An 18,316-nucleotide genomic window follows, 5' to 3' on the forward strand; every position below is an offset into this window, starting at 1 on the left:
TATCTACAACCTCTTTGCTTGATTGTAACATCGCTGTAGATTCTACTATGTGAATGTAGAATATTCGTTCCAGATCGTGTTCTGGTATTAAAAATACGAACAAATCTTTCTTCGTCGTTTTACGTTATTATTATAAAATATGTGGATCTTAAGCAACTAATTTATACTATAGTGATATAAGCTAGTCTTAAAACAGTACGAAAAATATATACCTACAGTAGCTCACAAAAGTATTTGAACACTTTTGCGAAAAAATCTTCGAATATATTATGCGTTGTATAAAATTTCAATAAATCTATTCGATTTGCCATTTTGCCTTATGAAACCTTCTTAAAGAAAGTTCCTCGATTATTCAACAATTCCTTATCTTCGTTAAACAAGAACCAAGAAAGATATACGTGTATGAATCACGCTAAATGATGAAACAATTTACATAAATCCTTCTAAATTTGAATATAAATAAAATTCAATCACCATTAAAATAGATACTATAGGATCTTTACTACAATTAGTTTATTTACAATAAATGGGTTAAACAGATGTTGATTAAATAAGAAACGATGGTTGTTTAACGTGAACTAATCACAATAACGTATTATAATTAAGACAATGAGATAATTAATTTGCAACTCTCGTCACCACGGATCTAAGGGTCTCTCGACAACGCTAGCTACACTCTTTCGACAACGCAATTCGCACTCTCTGACTTCTCAGCTCACAATAACTGTTAATTCGTTTATCGTCCCTTAGCAATCCCTTGTCTTTTGTCTTAGCCTCACCACGCACATGCAGCGCAACCGTTTGTTTATAATTCGCCCGACACCCCCAGGCCCCTCGTCCACGATACTACGATACTGTGGTTATAAAAAATATTTCCGCATTCCCTTATTCTGCATTTTGTTTTCATACTATCAAAGGTAGTCGTTACTAAGATCAGTAAGTCATAAGTATTAGATACTAAATGTCGTAAGTAATTAGTATCTAGATACAATAACAAATACGTCCATGTATAGATAATTTTTGTAGTCGCTGTATATAATACCTTACAGGTCAGTACCTGTCTGTCGATCTACGTCCATATTTCACGTTTCCTATTTTGTTCGCCGGGTAAACAAAGGAGGAACGCGATTGAAATTATGGCGCACGGTACCGTGGCACGCGTACAAGTACTCGCGACTCGTTTATCCGGCTTTAATTCGTTCAATTATCCCATGATTAATTACTTTATTAATTGCGATCTACTTATTCCGGCGGGTGTGCGCGCGACGTCAGAGGCTGTGCGACGGCACACCGTCATAATGCACTTTTAATAATTAACGCGGTAAATAGCAACGCGAATGAATTATTTCCCTCACGTCTGGAATGATTAAAACATCGGCGTGCCTGCTTTCGGGTCAACGACGAGCCGATCCCGCGGAACTCCGCCATTCCAATTTACATCGCTCGAAATAATTAGAGGATCGCCTGCCTCGAGTAATTGTATATCTCGGTCGATAAAGGTCGTCGTCCATCTAACAGCACAATGCATGGAAACGACATCAGATCGACAACGACATATTCGTATTATTATGCGTATTTTAATGGAAGTGCGCTTAGTGGTAACGGCATAGAATCGACACACCTCGATAGCAGCATCAATGTTTTGCTGATTGCTGCAGATTGTTTGTGTGACGACTACAAGGTATCGTTATCAACGATACCGTTGCTAACAAACAATACATGGATAGGATGGATGATCAATCAAAAACATCATATTTTGCAGTGTCCCTTCTTCACAGGCTGAGATTGTTAAGTGAAGTCAATACTATTATAAAATATTGCCAAGAACATGTACATATTATTAGTATTAGGTCGTCCGAAAAATTACTTTCGTTTTATAAGGAAATAATGAATCTATCAAGATAAATATCACAACGTTTGATAGATTAGGTTTCATGTTCGTATAAAGATGCATCGTTGTAAAAGAAAGACACTTTTCGGACAACCTAATATATATTATTATTGTAACGATACGATGCACTAATTCTCCTCGATTTCTATTAGCAACAACCAGTATACTCGGCACTTACAGAAACTGTGCAGAAAATTCATTTTGAATTATTTTGTATAAAACAATTTGCTAATTTAACTGTGTAACTCTTTGTTATTTTGATTGAATATCGAGCAGCAGCTTTAGTTAAGAGAAAGAATATAGCGAATAAATTAATGGACACAGGGAAACTGAAATATATACACATTCGGTCATACTCAATAAAATCTACGTAAAACGTATGTAAAACTATCTTAAAACATGATCATCCAACGAATCGAGAACCGTTGCTGGCAAAACGAAGGAAAAATCGTAGCAGTAGGAAAGCGCGGGCGAAAAATTCGAATATGCTTTACGACTATAGAGCGCACGGTACAAAAGCCGGCCAGCTTCCCGTATTTTCCCGCGCGTCGTCGTTCGTCGAAATTCTAATTTCGCGTGGGAGGATATTTCACACTGTGGCACCCTTTCTCTCTCGCTCACAAATTTTTTTTTTTTTTTTTTGTTTTTCACTCTGAAGCCAACTCGCGGCTCCGAACTCGTTCGTCGTACAGCTTACCATTGCGATCGCGCTCCGCTTTATTGTTGCGTACTCCCCTGTGCACCCGTCTATTATTATTATCGTTTCTCCACGCTATCGTTTCGGGACCATAAACAAGTCGGTGTTCGTCGCACAATGCCACGAAACAATGGCCGCGACTGATTGATCCTTAACTTTTAAAGCGACGCTGGTACCGCGCGTATTGCATGCCGCTGCCGGCCAAGTCGCGCGACCGACCGACCGACCGACCGACCGAACGAACACACTGTACTACGTATCGATGCTTGCAACTTATCCGAATGCGTTTTCAATTTGCATACAGTAGGAACTCGAAGCGCGCCATTGTCGCGTTTCGTCACGAGAATCGTTTGTTCCCTCGACGTCTCTATTATTCGTTGGCGCACTGTAAATCCTGACCACGGATATTTCCTTTTTTTTAACGACACGTGCGTGTGGCGGAATAAAAAATTACGTTAGTAGATACGAACCGTTTCGTTCGCCTCTTCCGATACACTGGATTTTCATTGGCAAGAGTAGATGAACATATTCTTTTTCTTTGTTCTGCAAAGTTCAAGCTCGAATTTTAAGATGTTGCGAAATTGTTAGATGATCCAAATTATCTTACTCTACAGGATACGATTCATATTCGACTCACAATGATTTGTCACAAAATTATATTTTAATCTAAAACTATTAAATATGTAATCTCGCGTATTCGATTGCAACTTTGATTCTTACAAGATCTACGAAAATTTTCACGTAATACTCTGGAAATTCTTCAAGGTTCATTCAGTCCCATCCAGTCTCGTCAGAGATAACGATAACCCGAAGCCTTAAAACTACAAGAATTATACATACAAAAAACATGTCTAAACATCGCCTCTGTTTACACTACTAAAACGATTCTACGTACGAGTGTACTTCCCGAACCAGAATTTCCTTAGCGATCCCTCGTTATCAGTGCATACATCATTAAAATTCCTCGGTCTGCCTATCTAATCAGCGAAGATAAACAGAGTATCAACAAACAAAACATTCGGTAACGTGACAGAACGCGCTCACTTTCATTACCAGCTTTTTGTTATCGGTTCACCAGGTATCGGGCACCGCAATCTTGTCAAAACTTTTATCTAGCTTCTCATCAGGCCAACCGCGATGCAAGAAAACAGCGAAGCCGAAGGATTCTCGGTCACAGACAATAGGCGAATCCCTGGAAAGGATCCTGCTGGCCATGGACAAGCGTCGAACGAACAGGCGAAACGGAGGGTAGAAAAAAACAACGAGAGAGACCGAAGCTCGCCGTGGTTTCGGATAATTGTAGCGGATAGCTCGAAAAGGTGCCGACCGGCTAAGGACAGGCACGCTTGTCAGGAGGCATTAGGATATCTATCGTGAGCCCGAACGATATCCTACGCGGCCAAGCACTCGTTAGGACGACTTAGGATTGTTTCTTCGTAATCCAATAAGGATAAAATTCCCAAGCCCGGGACTCGATTGTCCTTCGTGGAGGTAGAACTTCTTCCATGGTATAGGTATACTTGGTGGGGTATACTTTGGGTGAACCGAAGTTTAACCGACGATCGCTGCTGCTTCTTTTCTTCGGCAGTAGTTTCTTTCGATGGAGATTGCAAGAATAATTTCAGTTCTTCTTTAGGATAGTGTATTTGGAAGTAATTGTTATCCGTTTCTTCTGGTTTTAGTGTTTCAGAGGATAGTTGAGAATAAATTTGAGACACGGATGGATAGAATGAAATATGGCAAACGGGATAGCTTTTTCCATAGAATTTCGAAGAATAATTTCTGTCTTATAACTGTCTTCGATCCACGTTGTACGTATTTATTTGCTATTACGCGATACACCAATTTGCCGCAGAAGATTAACTTAGGCGGCAGAAAATAGGATGATAAGTATGTACATACAAAAGAAAAGAAGAAGATGCATATATGCAAGGAGTAATGAGACAAGAACAAAGCGTAAAGGGACTAAGAATAAGATATAATGTAATGTCGTCATAAAAGATACCGAAGAGAATGTCTTAAGGATACTAAAGATTAGCCGAAGACTTCGATACTCGGATGGCAAGAGTTTGCGTGATTGATCATTCGATTTATGCAACTACAATGTCCACAGGGTATGCGACGTTCCTTAGTACGTAACAAGAGATCACTTCTTAACGGTACGTTGAAAGAAACCAAATGGATGATATCCAAACAGTCAACAGTACTTTAACTTTAGCTGTTTTATCGTTAAAGATTATATCGGATATCAGAAGGTTATCCAAAATTAAGAATTTTATAATATAATCTGTAAATACTATTAAGAACAGAATAAAATATATAATAAAGGATAGCCGACAAAATTGACTAAGCCGTACGATTCTGTTTGCAAGATCGCAATAAACACACATATTGGTCGTAGAACGAACAGGGATCGATGTCTGCCTTCGATGGTTCGATGGTCACGCCTTTTTTTCCGCAAACTTCCGAAGATCATTACGAAAGCCGCGGAGGGCGCGCGAGCCTCGTAAACTCGCCTCGTAAAAATCACCAAAATACACGCACCTTACATGGTAGCGTGGCGTAGGCGGGTGTCATATCCCTGTAAAATCATTGCCACTAAAAATCAGAGGTTTCCGCGGCAAATTTATAACGGTCATATCGGCGGTGTGTGCGTCGTCGTTGGTGTGGATCCGCGCGTCACGGGGTGTTAAATATTTTTCAAACGTCCAAAAAGGAACACTGCCTTTGGTCACCCACCCTTTCACCACCTTTCTGCCTGTTCTCCCTCTCATCAGGAACGAGTTTCGATACGCAGAATATCGTATTTTTTCCTTATTTGCATTCTGGTCGCGTCGATGAACACCGCGCTAGCGCCTCGTAACGATCCGCTAAGCTACTTTCCGCGAGGACACGTTGCTTACTTTGTTACCTTTCGTTTGACTGTCTACGTGGCTGGAAGTTTGATCATCGTGCGACGGAGAAAGGAAGGAATCGTAGGGTTAATTTAGTTCGGTGATATCCTTTTGTCGTGGTAAAAGGATGCTACGGATGATCGAAGATGATAGAACGATTTGACTAGGGTTCATAGCATCTTGAAATTAACGCGACTTCCATAATTATACATTTTCTGCATCTGCGGATATAATAAAAATCGAAGATCATTTACTGTTTGCTTATGATAAGAGGACAGTGCGAATGATTAAAAATAATAGCAAGCTTTGGTTCGTTCTTCGTAGGACCAAGGTCTCTTTCATAGTCCTAAATTTCGATTCTTCTTAGGTAACCTGTGAACTGTATCCTGAGCTTTCTGCTGAATTTTGAAATTACTTCGACAAATGTCAAAATCACTGTCACGTAAATTACAAGAAAACTGTATTCTTAAAGGATAATTATTAAAATATCCGAATGAAAGAGTCTCAAGCGTGAAGGAGGATGTTTTCACGCGTAATTTTCTATAAATTGTGGAATCACACCGGGCAAGGAAATTATACGACATCGAAGTCGAAATCTACGGGTCAACCGAGTGTCTGCCGCTGAAAAATCGACACCGTAACAGCGTCGAACCGGGTTTCGCCACTTGTTTGCTCTCTCTTCTCTCAGTTTCAAATTAGGGATGCTTCCCATTTGCCTGACGTTTGCCCCGCCCTGCAGCAGCTTCTACGGTAGCAGCTTGTTCGAATTCCAAACTGACCTGTCCGCTGAACAACCCACCGACTTGGCGTGGGGTCTAGCCGTCCGCTTTTTAAAAATCCTCCTCCAAGCCTGCCACCAGCCAGAAACGAAAACATTGTCCATCGTGAATGTAATTTCACGGAAGCGAGCGAAGATAACGTGTAAGAAAATATTTATCGTAATTAAGGCATCGAGAGCAGAGGTGAATTTTTTATGTGAATGCGCACTTGTAGTATTAACTTATTTCAATAAGTTGTTCCAATCATAAATAAAGGAACTCACCGTTCAACTCAAAATGAAGAATTTCTTGTTTCCAAATCACATGTTATTGCACAGGATATTTTCTTCTTATTCTTCGTTATTTCAATATTATATTAAACCGACATCTACTTTAGTCAGAGAATTATACAGTTTGTTGTTGAGAGTATTGGAGTTACCTTTTGCTCTCAATTTAGACAAATCCAGAAACCGATGTGACGAAGAAACGAATTGATCTCGCAACAAATGCCAGGCAGACCAAAGAAACGACCAACACAAAGAAAGGACTCTTGAATCCTAATTTTCTAAGTTTCCCAAGTTTCCTAGCCCAAAACAAGGACACGATAATTTTCAGTAGCACGTTCAAATTCGACCAAGTCCAACACACTCGGCATCTTACAAAATCCGCCGATAGAATTAGAAAATATATATCAAAAGGCGGTGAGTCGAAGAGGACGCGTCGAGTAGTTGAATCGTCGCGAGAAAGAGGTTTGAGAGAAGAAGAAAGGAAGAAATAGAAGGAACACGGGGCGGACGTAGAGCGCGGAGAAAGGAACGCCAACGAGAATATTGAAAAGCGGTCCTACGAACGCGATCAAGAGGGCCAATTACCCTGGGGAGGCTGGAAAGGGGGAGAGGGCAGCCCGCGCGTACGTGTACCGAGCACGTATTTTATCTACGTGCCTTACGCGAACACTCGAAGCGCACTCGAGTCACCGCGAGTGCTCGCATACGAGCGGCGCATTCGAACGTTCGTCGCTAAATTTACCTGCTCGCTCGTACGTTCTTTCTGGAGGAGCCAGATACACATAATGTTCGCCTAGCTACGTACCCGCTCGGCTCCCATTGTGCGCTGCCATACGCTCCAGCCAAAATCGTAGGGAGTAGGGCATCGAGTTAAGGGTAGCTCGCGACCACCATCGTTGGGAACATTTATCCGATCAAATTTTCCGGTGGATCATTTTTACTGGCAAGTCGAAGAGGAATTTTCTCCAGCCTTTTTTCTTGCTCCAAGGGCAAACGGTAGCAAGGGTTGTCGAAGGAGAAATGGTGGCTGTTTGTCCGTTCGATTAAAGCGAGTTTTTGAATTTTCTCTGGAATGGTCGAGGATTTTCTGACAAAAGAGATAGGATTAATGGAATATGTGGCAGTGAAATTAGTTGGTAAAAAGCGCGGCTAACAACCGCTCTCGTATCGTAGGAACGTTAAACATAGCTGGGAAAAAGTATAATACAGTATTTTGGCGGGGAAATACCGAAAAACCTGGTAAACCTGTGATACAAAATGTCTGTTAATAATTCGATTCAAAATTTGAGGCTTGAATATCAAAATGTTTATTCGAATCGTTTGTATATTGCATAAATGACAGGCAAACACATTTCAAACACAAGTTCGCTGATAAATAATTCGAGAATACGAGAAAATTAATAGACGATTTATACTATGTACTTAGGACAAAAAATATTAGTATTTGTTCGTTCTACTTTACAATTTCTTAACGTAATCTCCCAAGAGGGGAAAAAATCAAAGTTAAATCTAGAAACGCGTGACTCGTGTATCCACGTTCGTCTTAGACGTGGCTACCATAAAGGACACCCCGAGAAAGAGGGTCGCTTAATTAATCGGCTATCCATTCAGTGGGATGTTTACGTGGGGGCATTGTGATTTCCGGTTGAAAACAAAATGGGGGAGGGCCAGTAAAAAGGATCTCGTTCGCGGACCGGTGGAGATTAAATTGGCCAGTGGCGCAATCTTGACGAGTACTGGGGACCACTGAAATCTTAATTCAAACTGCCGCGCCATTGGCATAGGGGCATATAGCCCTTTCAAAAGCGGCTCGTTTTCAAGAGAACCTTATGATTGTTGTTCCGTCGCGGCACGCCCGCTTACAAACACGTTACACACACAGTTAGGTAATTATATTTACCTTCGCAGTTTTATTATTTACGGCCCGACGGACGGGGTTGCCTTGTTCATCATCCTCTTTCTTCCTCAACTGCGTTCTAGGGAGGATTCGCGTCCCTTCACCTGCTAATCAGCAGATTAAATTTTACGCAAATATTGACCTATATCCGATAATGATCCGTAGTTCCTTGTGTATCTTACTAGGGTGTCAGGTATTACAATACAATAAAATTAAAAATGTTTTCGAACAAATTTCCGCGAAGATTTAGGGGTCAGTAATTAAACTAAAATTGAAAACAATTTGAACTAACATCTGTATTAGCGATGAGCACATTAACTACACGGAAAAAGTTTAATGTCGTGAAGAAATCTGACGCGAAGTTCTCCGAAGATTCGTGTTTTCCACGCCAGTTGTATACAAGTTGCGATATTTAGTCCATGATTTACCTTGAATCACGAAACTCGATCAATGGGAAAAGAGTAAGTAACGAAGAACAAAGGACTCTCGGGGGAAATTGCGCGGCTGTGAGAGGGAATTCGTTGCTCGCACGATGATCGTGTCCGAGGAACGCGGAAGACACGAGAGGCGAATCGTGTTTTTCGAAGAGAGCTACGAACGAACAGGGAATCGACAGGGCGGATTAATTCGAAAATGAACCTCGTAAAGGTTAAAGTGCTTAACGAAGTTCGGTATCAATGTAGCCCGTTAGCTAAGTGCGCGGCTGCCACGCTGTTTTCGAGATCAAAGGGTTAATTAAACGCTTTCTTTACGGGGCCCCCGCTGTTGCTGCCGACCTCACCTGCTAAATCTGTTTTGTGAAGTCCCAACGGCGATACTGAAGTACACACTTTCCTCCCCTTGCTTCCCCTGTCGATAGGTCGTGCACGTGCAGCTTTAGACTACGTTCACACGCGATAGTCTCGCCTCTAATTGGACCTTCGGTTAGATCGAACGTAAGTTGCTTAGAAATTGAATTTCTTTTTTCATTTTCCGAAAGAAACTACGAGACGAGCAATGGGGTTGATACTTATTAGGCGAATATTATCTGTACATTCGTAAGACCTATATTAATTTTACGTTTATGCTTGTACGTATTTTACGTCCGCGTATTTTAATATTTCTATATGAAATTTTCTATGTATTTGTATCTTTTTATAACAATCGATTGCTTCTCAGGCTTATTTAAAAATGAAAACCCCATTGGAATAAAATTATACATACAATAGGTTTCAGTTGACAAAACACCCTACCATATGCAGAGTTCAAAAGCTAATCAGTGTAAGTCAGCCTCCCGTTAAAGATGACATCTGTCGAGTAAATATCCTTCCGCTGCTGAAACCATTAATCAATGGTTTAGTCATTATATTATAATAATTAAATTCATGAATATATTATGACTAAACTGTAGCATGGATTGAAGACTTTGACAGTGGATCCTCCGTATGCACGTGTGTATGTTTCTTCTTAAATTCAGAGTATTGCATGAAGAGTAACAATAGCCTAGTACAATTTGATAAAAAGATAAAGAATTAAACGTTTCTCCAACGATGAAGCATATTTGTATAATTTTATTCCATGCTGAAAATTCATATCTTCTCCAACATCCACTTTACAATAGACGAAGTATCAAATTATTTTTATCATACCGCGATTGCTACCGGAGGATCGTATTAGAAATATTGTTGGATTTCAACGTGCAATCGTGTCGAAAGTTACCGGCGTAACAACGACGCCGAAACGACGGCTATAGAAAAGTAACGCAATGTACACGTCGAGCTTCGACGTTAAAACCGTGCTGCGATGATGACGATAACGATAATAAAGAGTAGTGCTGGCGTAAAGCGCGAAACGAAACACCCCCATGGAACAGCACTGTGAGGGTGTCGCGGATAAAACACGCCCGAAACGAACAAAAAAATGTACGAGTCTTTGTATGTCGCGGTATGATCGAAACGTTAGCCTCTACGATATTTACCACACGCGAAGTAATTAAAAGACAATTTGTAGGTGACGAGAAATAATGTTTGCAAAAGGTAGCGTGTAATTACGTACAGCTTTTAAGACCGAGAATGATGGATTTTCATAGCCTTCGCTCTCCTCTTCTCCGCTATATTCATTTCTTTGAATTTCGATTCTCAAAATGCAAAATCCCATATCCAAAAACGGAATTAAAAAGATTATCAAGAAAAATCATGCGACAGCCTATTACCCTTCGTAATCACTTTTCAAACACATCGAGCACGCGACTGTCGCGCGTTTATCTCACGAATTATCCCAATCTTGCTACCCTTCGACGGTGTAACCCCTTTTTATGATCAGCCTAACGATAATACGTGTCAGACGATGAGGTGGCGCGTATCAACAGACGCGCGGAAGCATCGCAGTACGAAATCGTTTTTTCCGTTGTCGCTGCAAGTACTCGATAACGGCCACAGGATAATGATACACGTAACCATTCGCGATATTATATTACGTGGCATTGTTTTCAGTCCGGTCTTTCGTCGCCGAATGGCCAGACATATCCCACCCCTCGGCGCAAGGGTTGCTTTTTTCAAGTTTCACGTAATTTTTTACGATGGTTAACGTGCCTGTTAACGTTGGATAATTTCAACTTTGTTGCTGCGGCGAGATTTCCTCGAAGACAAGCCTTACACACTGACGAGCTTCTTGAAAGGACTTCACCTTTCGATGGTATCTTCAAGTGCGTGAAGACTAACTTTCTCAGAGTTAGATCTTAACAAGCGACATTATTTAATTGACGTAGAAATTACGTAGATTCCTTTATATGATTCGCACAAGTTAAAAAATATTAAAAAAAGAAAAAACATGCTATCGGCGTTGTAAATGTTCAGGTAAACTAAATAAAAGAAAATTACTGAACATTTCCAAAGACCATTAAAAATTATTCCAACTGAAGACGCTAACACTTTACAGATTGTTCCATGTACAATGGCTTACTCAAAATCATGTGATCTATGAAAAGTTCTGCTGCTTATCAAGTACGCTATTCATGTTACGTAGCCGTAGCAAGAAAAAAGAATACTGTCCTATTTACTTTTAAGTAACCTTAAAGGATGATATGACGTCAATAAACGACGTCGTTATTCCGGTAATGAAGACATACTTGTCAGGATTAGTGAGACGGATTAAGAGCTAAGGTACCCCGATGTTATTCACCCTATGGAGCCGGCACTTTCCCAGGGGCAGATCGAGCGGAGAGAAGCAGCACACCTGGAGCGCAACCTCCTGGTTCCGAAGAAAGCTTGTCACGGTCTTTAAGAGCGTTATTCGACGTTTTCGAGGTTTTTAGCCGGAATTCATCGCGCGCGGTCAGGCCTTCGGTTGTCAGCGATCGTTTGCTTCAAATTGACCGCGTTCCCTTTCCAATACCGAGAGGGCCGATTGTCAAGGTTCATCGGACTGTGAAAGACATGGGGCGATATTCTATGGGAATTTCATTGGCCCCTGCCTACCGATCGCCGTGTTCGTCTCTCTCGAGTAATCGAATAAATAGCACGAGCGGTCACCAACGTAACGCTTCGTTAATTCAGAAGAAGAGCTCGCCTTTCCTAAAGAAGATCACCCGAGCCGTTTCGTCTACAGTCGCCGAACTGAAGAAGTTGATTTTTCGATTCTAATCGATCGAATATTAGAAAGTTGATTTTAGAACCGTTCGATGGGACCACCTCGACACGGCGAAAGGCACGAAAATGGGGTGGCACACGGTAGGTAAAACGCGGCGACGAGCCGCTGCTAGACGATTCTGCTTGTCCCTGGGACGGAAGTGACGTCGCAGGCACCGACGGAAATTCGTACTGGAAATTCCGATGGGTTCGAGAGGTCGAGGAAGGGAGAGAAGAGGGCAACAATCAGGGTAGACCCGGCATTACGCCCCATTCATCCCCTGCCGCCGCCCCTTACCACTCTCGAACCGTATTTGGCTGACAATTCTTCATTTGCGTGCAGCAAACTCTACGAGCGCGCCGCGGCATAGCGAAAGGTTTAAACGGCTCGCAAAAGCCGGCTAAATTCGACTCCAATTTGCCGGCTCATTCGTGCAACGATCGGAAACAAAATGCCTCGACCGTTCGCTCTTTTTTTCTCTCTCCTTCTTTCTTTCCCTCGATCTCTCTTTCTCTCTTTTATAGCTGCGAACACAGAGTCGCAACGTTCCGCTGACCGAACTCCCCCGTGGCCTATCGATACGCGCCTTTCCAAATCAACTCGCATTGTCTTCCACGCGAATTTTTGATGCGCACTCGTCCCGTCTATGTCAGTTTTTTTTTACCCTCCTCTTCACTCGTCTTAGGCTATGGTTACAATGGATGACGAACCGTCATTCCGATGAAACGTTCAAGTTAAAGCAATCAAATATGTATATAGATTCTTACGACCATGGTGTAAAACAACGACAAATTTTAGAGACTATACCGCGACCAACTTCACAAACTGAAAACTAGAGAAAAATACTGTCATAAACGTTACACTTTCAAATTTACTGTCGAAAACAGCGAGTTTAGCTTATGCAAGTAAATCATCTGTTTTACGAAAATGTAATGTCAAAGATATTACATACAAAATTGATAAAAACTACACTTGATCAATTTTGCTTTCTAAGATGCTCAATGTAGAAATATAGGAATGTTAAAATTCATTGGGTGCATCTTCCTCCAGCTCGATTCTTTTGTCAGGTTCAGATACGTTGCTACAATAGGGTCAGGCGGGCATTTCGTATGGCACAGTTAGGTCTATATACTGTGGCGTACATACGTCGACGTCACTCACCAGCGGTATTGTCAGAAGCTGACTAGCCTACCATCCGGGAATACGAAATTCGTCGTTGGTACCCGCGGTATTCCGCCGCCCACGATTTTTACGCCGTCGCGGTCGCGCGCAATCTCTAAGGACGCGTGACGCGGTCGCCAAATATTTCCTTTTCCCGAGTACGCTGTTTCCCGATTCTATTCATCGAACGTCGCAGGGCCGTGCGATTGTTTCTTACCAGTTGGCCACCAGACGACTTTCGTCGAACCTTGTCGCCCGGACAAATGTATTCAGTCAGCCCGCTTTCTTTATTTTTCCCTTTGTTCCGGCTCCTTTTTTCGGTTTCCTTGAGCAGAGCCCGATTTAGCGCGGAATTTTAACCAGGCAAGTGTGAAACATTCAATGTTCGTGCTTCGAGCTACGTTTCTCAGAGCGAGGAATTATACGTTCTTTGTTAGATTCGGAACAACAATTTTTTTTTAAAGAGGTCTATTTTTACGTTTATATAAGAAGAAGGACAAAGAGAATGTTTCTCTTGAATATCATTTGTAATGGATTTTGTAATATTTTTATAAGGATAACGATATAGATATTTCGAATAACAGGTAGACCGTGGATGTTTATGTAAATTTATATCTTTGGCAATATTATTGAAGAAATATGTAAATCTTAGGTAGGAATTTGTTTCACCCACTAACACGTTTGCTGTGAATTTCATTTGCATAATATACAATTCTATTTACTAATAGATAATTTTCATATAATACCTGCCTCTATTCAGTAACTTAGTATGTGCACTGGATATTTCAATTTCCCAGAAATATATAAACACCCGCAGACTAACAATAACATTATTTAAACAATATACAAATTCGTAAGAAATTTGTCAGACGCCTGGCTCACCTTGATTTTCTGAAGAACGTTCTCCACGATCAAACGCGAAAGACACCTAACCCCCGATTTTCAAATGTAACGTAATCGGCCACATGATTTCTGAAACAAATAATCGAAAGTAACAATGAACGGGGGCAAGCAATTTACAAAATAGAAAAATGGAGAACTAAAATTCAAGCGTCTTCCGCATTTCGCTCTCGGAAAGATGAAAGTTTAGCCGCTCATCCACGAAAACTTTCTTCGGCAAGTTCGATGGTTAACTCACGAAAAGTGAAATTACAGAATAACGCGCACGTAACAAGCCGCATCACGATCGAATTTAAATTTTCCCAACTTACGATACGAAGCCTTTGCCGGTCGGATACATTTAATGATATTTAAAGGGGCTACGAAGCTGCAGACGATGATATCGCGATTAATCAATAATCGGAAAGTTCCTCCGACACAACGGTGTACCACGTAGTTTTTCTATTTCGCTAAACTAAGTTTGCGATATTCATTTTGATTTCTTCGCCAAAAATGCTACGCTTTAGCCTTCGATAGTTTTAACATCGATGTTTTTTTTCCTATTTATTATTTGGTATTTTAATATTTAAATTAAAAAAATGTCGATAATAAAAAAGGGACAGCACAATTCTGTGTATCAAATAACGTTTTATGTTCTAGAACGAGCATCTGGCAACACCAACGAAAAAATGATCCGTATAAATACAATAATTACACGAGCCCAGCACCGGCAACAAGATACGCTCGGTTTTATATTACGCCATAGTTTAAATGGTTTCCGAGGAAAATCAAATTTAAATGTCTTCTACGCGATACAGCAAGGAGGAGATTTAAATAGCGGCGAGTTGAATAAGCATGCTCGACCCGCCAGCGCTAATTAAATTCCAACGCAAAGAATTAACACGAAGTAAAAAAGGATAACCTCCCGTCGGCTACCGCTATTCCCAATGTAACTTTCTCTACTGGTTTGTGTACCTTCGATCTCCACCAGCTTCGATTTTCTATACACATTCTACGTATCTTATCCAGCAGTTGTTGAAAATCGTGGTTTAAGCCGAAGAAAGAAGTTTCTCGTGCAAAAGAACACGAAGCAGATGTAAATCGACAATTTGAAGAGCTGTGTAGCTCGATGTATTCTTGTTCGCCATAACGTGTTCTGCATTTATCGTTATATAAAATTCATTATTACTATTTCAGATGACACAAAGTTAAGTTATAATTCGATTGTGTAATCGTAGAACTAAGGGTATGACACACGTATCAAAAATTGTCATTTTACGTACTTCACTCACTTTTACATAAAGAACTATTCTTCTTCGACTTGTGCCACCACTGTCGATACACGCTATATCGATCCTCCAGTATTCTGTTGCACACGATCACAACCTTGGAGATCGACAGAAGGATTCGAGCATCTGGACAAGGGCAACTGGTCGGTCAGGTGGTCCAATTTTAGGGGATGCGATGAGAAAAAGGACGAAGAAGACGGGCGAGGAGAGACGCGAACACGGACAGACACGGCGAGTACGTCAAATTGATCCATATTAATAAGAACGGTGGTTCGCGTTGCCGGATTTTTGCATAAATTTGAATCGGCCCTAGCGCGGCAAGGGTTGCAAATTTGAATAATCGAGAATAATTCCGAAGTTTTCGCGCCGTGTAAACGCCCGGCCGACGTAATCAGCGCGGACTTCGAAACATTTCATGATGTAACGCCTCCTCTTCTCCTCGGCGAGGATGTGCGGCTAATTAAGCGCCAGCCAGTCCCACCGGCCATTGGAAAAAATACACGGTTGGCTCTACGAATTTTCCTTTATACCCACGTCCGTTTCTCTGCCTTCGTTCTCTTTCTTTCCTCCTTTTTTGTCCAGTCCCTCCCCCGCCGCATGGGTTGGGATTCGGTGAACGACGGGATTCGGGCGTGTTTGCGATTTTAATGAATCTTAACCACGCGATAGTCCAGGATTTTATCTCGACAACGAGTCGCGCTGCATGTATCCGCTCTGATATTTTTGTTCCAGTTGCGCTGCTCTTCTGTCACGTGTAATCGTTCACAGAGACGTTTCCTTCCGTTTGCATATCGCGGTGTAAGGGATTTGGACGAGTACGAGGAAAATAAGAAGTACAATATGATCCAGGTAACGCAGGAATTTCCCTTTTACGTATACCAAGTTTATTTGCAATTAATCTGTTAATTACAGCAGGTCTACAAGCAAACGTGACGTTAACAAGCTTCTGGAGAGAACAATAACACCTTAGGTGCTAGTTACTTTTAACTGTTTTGAAAAACGACGCAGAACATTTGACACGCGCTGACTGATCTGACTTACACCACACGGGAATTAAAATTTATTTTTTCTAATTTGAATTTATGTAGATATCGTGGTGCTTTCAGGCGCAAAGGATTTCGGTTAAAAACAGTGTAGTTCGCTGGCTAGCGTAAATCTAACGATAGGTGACAGTTTATTTATGTGCTGAAATAAAACTTTGCTCGATCGCTGTTGAACTTCGACTTCTCAATAATTTTTCCAACTTCTTCATTTTTCAAGGTGCACAACATCAGATCCAATTTTATATCGAATACGGTCTGCGTACTATAACGCGTCTGAACGTCTTCTCTCGGGAAGCAAACGTTACATTGTTACATCAGAGAAATAATATGCGAAATGGAGTAGGAGGAACAGTGCTTAAACAGTTTTTATCTTGGTATGCGGTAATCTACGACCGTGGCGGCGTCGTTCCATCTCCGGCCAGATTAAAGCGAATCTTATTATATCGAATGACGAGATCACGTGATCAATCACAAAAACACACAACGGAACTGTCGTGTCTCTAATGCGAAGCGGAGGAAGACAGCGATACTTGAAGAACGGGCCACCCGTCGTGAACGTGGAATGTGGAACTGTACCGACAGGGCCGGCGATGTTCGTCTCTTCGCCCCTTATCGATCACCTTCTCGTGTCCCTTATCCTAATCCCTTTTTGCATTTTTTAAATCGAAACTCGAAAATCGAACCGACCCCGTATCGTTTCATTTTTTCTTCTCCTTCTTCCTTTCTTTCTTTCCTTACCGACTATGGCGTAACGCAACGTCTTCGGAAGAATCGTATTTATACAACTGATAGCACACATTTTTCTCGACAATTTCTGCTTTTTATATAAGTACACGCAATATTATCGCGTTAAACGATCAGAAAAATGCTCCTTTCATCGATCATCACCTATATACACCATAAGTGCGTAAGTATCAAAACACTTATAAATAACGAGGTAATTAATATTAAGAAGCTATTCGTTTAACTTCACGTACCATCTGACAACGCCGATAAAAGAGAATTTCAAAAATCTCCTAAGATTGCCAAAACTACCGAAAGAACATTACTAAACCTTGCAAGCTCTCACACTTCTTTCCTTAAACTTGTCTCGTACAATCAACGACCCGTTTAATTTATCACGTGATTGCGCCGTTCGGATTCGATCGATCTTCTAATCAGACCCCATTATTATTATATTATGCAATTGACTATTTACAAATATCGCGGCTTTCGCGATCCTTCTCCACCTTTTCCCTCCTGGTCAAATGAACTTTTTCCTTTCACGAAATCCTGTTACCTCTGGGACTCCCCCGAGCTTGTTCCGTGGCCCTTGGTCTCTCGTCCTGTTATGGTCTATCCCATTATAATTCCGAGCATGCACGCTCGTCGTCCGTACGTCCTCTAGAGAGATGGAAGAGTGTAAAACGTCGGACACCTGGGCAGAGAGTTTAGCCGGGTATTGTCAGGAGACAAATATGAGTTAATACGTCATCCAGGGACCTATTCAGGGCCCAGCGCCGACGAGAATGGTGATCACGAATTGGCCGGCGTATAAATGTGTTTTAATTGTTCCCCTTCCCCTTTCCCCACCCTCTTTCACTCCGTCTTTCTCTAAAGCTGTCCCACGTTCCCTCTTGTTCATCCAATTCGCTTGTCCTCCACTGTTCCTTTTCTCCATCGTCTCTCTGTTTCGCTTTGTTCTCTCTCGGCCTGGACCCCGTTCGAGGAACGCCGTTCGCGGAGACTAGCCGAGATGTGAAACATAATAAGAGACGGCGTTGAAGAATTTCCTATTATCTTATTGTTGCTCGCACGTCCTTTTGTGCCCACTGATTCCTCGTGAAACGTCGTCTCGTCGTTGGAGGCCTGTAGATTTCAGTAGATTATCGCATTTCGTGTATAGGGAAATTTTGTATACAGGGAGACCCATTG

The sequence above is a fragment of the Bombus bifarius genome, unplaced genomic scaffold, assembly GCF_011952205.1.
Source record: "Bombus bifarius isolate JDL3187 unplaced genomic scaffold, Bbif_JDL3187 scf7180000008216, whole genome shotgun sequence".
Classification (NCBI taxonomy): Eukaryota; Metazoa; Arthropoda; class Insecta; order Hymenoptera; family Apidae; genus Bombus; species Bombus bifarius.